The sequence below is a fragment of the Macrotis lagotis genome, chromosome 1 (genome assembly GCF_037893015.1).
Source record: "Macrotis lagotis isolate mMagLag1 chromosome 1, bilby.v1.9.chrom.fasta, whole genome shotgun sequence".
NCBI lineage: Eukaryota > Metazoa > Chordata > Mammalia > Peramelemorphia > Peramelidae > Macrotis > Macrotis lagotis.
Genome location: NC_133658.1, coordinates 213,452,444 through 213,458,127, shown reverse-complemented (window position 1 = coordinate 213,458,127; position 5,684 = coordinate 213,452,444). Strand labels below are relative to the sequence as shown.

General features: G+C 38.0%; 1 pseudogene; it reads left to right on the top strand.

Moving 5' to 3' along the window:
• The first annotated feature begins 1,695 nt into the window (after window positions 1–1,695).
• LOC141515197 (fructose-bisphosphate aldolase C-like) lies at window positions 1,696–3,569 on the top strand (annotated as a pseudogene).
• Window positions 3,570–5,684: the final 2,115 nt, after the last annotated feature.

The following is a 5,684-nucleotide window of genomic DNA, read 5'->3' as shown; positions in this document are numbered from 1 at the left end:
TGGGAGTATTCATTTTGGAATATTTTTCAGGAAGCAATTGATGGATTCCCTCAATTTCTATTTTATACTCTGCTTCTAGGCTACCAGGACAATTTTCCTGAAAAATTTCTTGAAAAATGATGTTTAGGTTCTTTTCCTGGTCATGAATTTCAAGTAACCCAATAATGTTTAAATGATTTCTCCTGGATCTCTTTTCCAGGTCAGTTGTTTTTCCAATGAGATATTTCACATTTTCTTCAGTTTTTCATTCTTTTCTTTTTATTTTCTTGATTTCTCACAAAATCATCAGCTTCCTTTAGCTCCATTCTACAGTTGAAGGAATTATTTTCTTCAGAGAACTTTTTAAATCTCCTTTTCTATCTGACAAATTCTGCTTTTTAAGGTATTCTTCTCCTCATAGACCTTTGGGACTGCTTTTTCCCTTTAACCAAAATTGGTTTTTGAGATACTATTTTCTTCAGTACTATTTTATGTCTCTTTCACAAACTGCTGACTTGGTTTTCATGATTTTCCTGTATGAGACTAATTCCTATTTTTGGGGGGTACTTTAGATATGGAAGTTTTGACTTTGTCATCTTCTGAGAGTGTGTTTTGATTCTCCTTGGGACCAAAGTAATTGTCTAAAGTCAGATTCTTTTTCTTCTGTTGTTTGATGGTTTCCCCAGTCTATGACTTCATTTGAACTCTTTGTTAAGGTATGACTCTGCTTCCAGGCTGGAGGACACAATTTCCAAAGCTTTTGAATGTTTTTGGGACCCCTCCCTCCCCCACCCAGACATGGACCTCAATTCCTTCAAGGTCTTATGAGAGGCACTGACTGCTCTCCTGGCCTGTACTCTGGTCTGTTGATGATCACAAGCATTTCCCGCTGTCTTGGACATGTGAGGAGGATCCTTGTTCCACTCTAGCAGTATGGGGCCCCAGACAGCTCCCTGAATTTGAGTACCAGAAGATCCCAGGAGATAGTAGAGAGACCTCTGCAATCATGCTCCACCCCCTTACCAAATGTGGGCTGAGCACTCAGGAAACAGCAGCTGGGCAACTCCCCTGGCCTACTTCTGGTTTTTGGACTGGGGCTGCAATGAGGTCTTTGTTAGCCTGGGCTCCAAGCTCACTCTGGTGTGGCAGTTTTCCTCCTAACCTTTTAAATTGTCCTTGGCAATCCCTAGGCTGAGGTCTGGAAACTGCCCTTGCCACCACTGACCCAGGTGCCCACAGGGACTCAGGTGCCCCATGATGGATAACTGGTACTGATTTCCTCCAGCATGACCTGGGCTATACTACAGCTCTCTCCAACTCTGGTCAAACAGAGCCTTCCTGTGGATCTTCCAAGTTCACTTGGGTCAGACAATTGTTTTACTCATTCTTTCTATGGATTCTACCATTCTAGAATTTGGTTGCAGTCATAATTTTAAGGCATTGGAGTGGTCTGGGGTAGAGCTTCTGGGATTTCCTACTTTCACTCTGCTATCTTGGCTCTACCCCTATAGTATCCCATTTAAAAGAAGGAAATACCATAGATCAGCTCATTGGGTGATAAGAGGGAACTATAGAGTAAGTGATAGGATTGATGAGCATAGGGGTGAAAAATGAACATCCATATCGTGTGGTACAGCTTTTTTTATGAACTGATCTTTCTAGGAATAAGGACTCAGGGGAAGGGAGGAAAAAGCAAGAAAAAACAATTAAATATAAAGTTGAATGTTGGAATGATTGAGGCTAGAGGAGAGAACTTAAATTTGTTATTCAATAAGGTCTCCCTCTTTTGAAGGGCATAAAGAATAAATAAACACAAGTACAATGAAGAGAAGAATAGAATTCAGAAGAGATTAGAAGAGATATAAGTAAAGGGATAGATAAATAGATAAAAAAATTCTGAGAAAAGGATGCTATAGCTCTTTAAACTGTAACTCCAGCCCTATCCACTGCAGATACCTAGACCCTGTGCACTAAAGAGATAAATCATTTAATTTCATCTAGCCACAAGGAGAGAAGAAACCACCATGCCACAGTTATACCCAGCCCTGTCCACTAAGCTAAAGAAGGAACTGCCGGACATTGCCCTTCATCTTGTTGCTCTGGCCAAGAGCATCTTGGCAGCTGAAGAGTCAGTAGGTAGCATGGCCAAATGGCTAAGCCATATTGTGGTGGAGAATACAGAGGAAAACTGCAGGCATTATCATTAGGTCCTGTTCAGCACTGATATGAGGATCAAGAAATGCATTGGGAGTGTCATGTTCTCCCATGAGACCCTCTACCAAAAGGGTTATGATGGGGTGTCCTCCATCTGCACCATCCAGGATAAGGGCATTACTGTGGGCATTGAAATTGATAAAGGTGTGGCGGTTATGACTAGAACTGATGGAGAAAACACCATGCAAGGGCTGAATAGGTTTTATGAATGCTGTGTTCAGTACAAGAATGATGTTTCCGACTTTGCCAAATGGCACTGTTTGCTGAAGATCAGTGATTATACACTCTCTCCTCTGGCAGTAATGGAGAATGCCAACATGCTTGCCTGCTATGCCAGTATCTACCAAAAGAATGACATTTTGCCTATTACAGAACCTGAGATCATGCCAGATGGAGACTATGATTTTAAACAATGCCAGTATGACACTGGCTTTTGTATACAAGGCCTTGAGTGACCACCAGGTGTACCTTGAAGGAATACTGCTCAAGTCCAACATGGTGACTTCTTGTCATACCTGCCCCTACAAGTATACCCCTGAGGAAATTGTTATGGCAATAATCTTTGCCCTACAATGAATTATGCCCCCTGCTATCTCATATGTGATGTTCCTGTCTGGAGGCCAAAGTGAGGACTCTCTCAACCTCAGTGCCATTAGCCACTGTCCTCTCCCCTGGCCTTGGCCACTGACTTTCTCCTATGGGGATGCTCTTCAAGCCTCTGCTCTCAGAAGTTGGCATGAACTGAGGGAAAATGAAAGTGCTGCCACCTAGGAGTTTATCAAATGGGCAGAAGTGAATGGTTTTGCTTTCCATGGCAAGTATGAAGGAGGTAGAGAAGATGCAAGTGTAGACAGGAAGTCACTATACATTGCAAATCATATCTACTGAGGTTGTGCACCCTGATCATTCCTATCACCAGCCCATACTACCCTTACTAGGCTTTATTGAAAGCCACTGCCACAATACCAAATAGTTATACAGGACAGAGGAAACAACACTGCTTCCACCCTCTGGGTTTCTCAAGGACCCTAGAATTTTTCCACTCTATTATTATATCTTGCAGAGAGAGGAAACAGAGCACTGTGGGCAGAGGAAAGGAAGGTTTGGATGAAGGACTACTGCTAGATTTGAGCAGGATCCCTGGGTTCTCACTGCCCACACTGTATTTGTATAATATACTCCCTACTTGCTGCCCCTGTGATTCTTTAGCTTCTCCCTGGACTCTCAGGATTATGGGACTGCACCCCACCTCATACCACATCTTCCATGTGACTGTGTTGTATAGTGCCTCAAGTAAACGTTAAAGTCTGAAAAAAAAGCTGCCATAAAAGAATGTTACTTGTTGTAAGAAGTCATGGTGGTGGGATAGGAAGAGGGTTTTAAACCAGATATTCTTTTGGGCTGAGAAAGGGAAACATAATGAAAGGGAGAAATATGTAAAGAAAAAATAAGAGGAAATTAATGGAACCAGCTAGTGGTTCAATGGATAGAGTGCTAGGCCAAGAATTAAGAAAAACAAAAAACAAAAAACAAAAACCTCAGTTCAAATCAGGTCTCAGGCACAAGGTGTGCAACCTTGGGTAATTTTTTTTAACCCCTGTTTGCCTTAATCCATTGGAGAATGGAATGGAAAACCATTCTTTTTTCTTTATCTAGAAAACCCCATGATACTATCGGCATTTTATGGTTTTCAGAGTCACAATGATTCATACATAACTGAATAAATGAAAATAGTAAGAACAGATAATTGAAGGAGCTAAGGTAAGTATGCCAAAATGAATATAGCAGAATCAAGTTAGCATACATGTAAATAAAATAATTTTAAGGAAATAGGACTGGCTTAAAAAGAAGGGATAAAATTAAAGAAAAGAAAAATATGAAAGAAATACAAATTAGAATTTATATTATAAAAATATTTTACCTCATTCATTATTATCATGTCTTCTTCTATCCACTGTCCTAATCAGATAATTATCCATAAGAATGATTTTCTCCTATAACTAACAAAGTCCCTAATACCTCTTACATCTATGTCATTCTTTCTACTTGCATGGACACTATCCTATCTTGGGCTTTCAACATCTCTTAGAGGATCTTTTACAATCGATTCCCAAGATCCAAAATTCTAATATCTTTCTTATACAGCCCATATTCCCTTTGCCACTATTCTGATTAAGAAGATTTAGTGGCTCCCTATTGTCTTTAGGATAAAACAAAAACTCTTCTCTTTAGAATGATATTCTTAGGGGTGGCTAGGTGGCGCAGTGGATAAAGCACCGGCCCTGGAGTGAGGAGTACCTGGGTCCAAATCTGGTCTCAGATACTTGATAATTACCTAGCTGTGTAGCCTTGGGCAAGCCACTTAACCCCATTTGCCTTGCAAAAACCTTAAAAAAAATGATATTCTTAAACATGAATGGAATAGTATGGAAATGCATGTCAATAAAATGAAAGAGAACTGGAAAAATATAGGAAAAAGAAGGCCTGCTTTTTTTGTATGCATGAAAACCATTTAAATATGAAGAAATTTAAAGAAACAAAATGAGAACTTGGCACAAAGTGCATCACGTGTCAGGTTATTCTAATGAAACAGGACCAGAAATAGTATTATCAGACAAAGTAAAAAAAAAAAAAAATTTAAATGTCAAGAGAAACCTGAAGAGAAAAGAGAAATTGTATTATTATTAAGGAATCAGAGACACTGAAACAATATCATGGTTAGTTTTCTGGATATCAATTGATATATCACCAAATTCAAGAAGGAAAAAAAATTGTTAACTATGTTTTAAAAAGAAAAAGGACATAAATATTTCTAAAACAATTGTGATAAATTTTTATCTTTTCCTCATAGAATTTTAAATCTAACAAAAAGGTAAATAAAAAAGGAATAATAACAATAGTAAACAATAACAATAATAAAAAGGAATAATAATATAAATAAATAATAAAAATAATAAACAATCTTGGAGAAATTGGATTTGAAAAAATCATCTTTTCTTTCAGGATGATGAGATTGAAGACTATACTTATTTTTCAACATCAAATGTTACCTTTCCAAAAACTTACCATGTGCTAGTTAGAGCACAGGGAAAATAAATAAACATGGGGCAGCTAGGTGGCACAGTGGATAGAGCACTAGCCTTGGAGTCAGGAGTACCTGGGTTCAAATCTGGCCTCAGACACTTAATAACTACCTAACCGTGTGGCCTTGGACAATCCACTTAACCCATTTGCCTTTCAAAAGCTTACAAAAAAAAAAAAGAAAAAAGAAAATAAATAAACATGAGAAACAAATAAATATTAAGTAGATCATTAACATATTATATGCTGATTATGTTAATAATGTTAATAAAAAAGTCATAAATAATAATGCTGAATACAGAAAAAAGTATTGTATACCGAAATAGAGATTTAAACTTAACGTGAATAATGAATGAGTCAGAGTATATGACAAAAATAATGAACAATTAAGCAAAATATTTGGACATGTC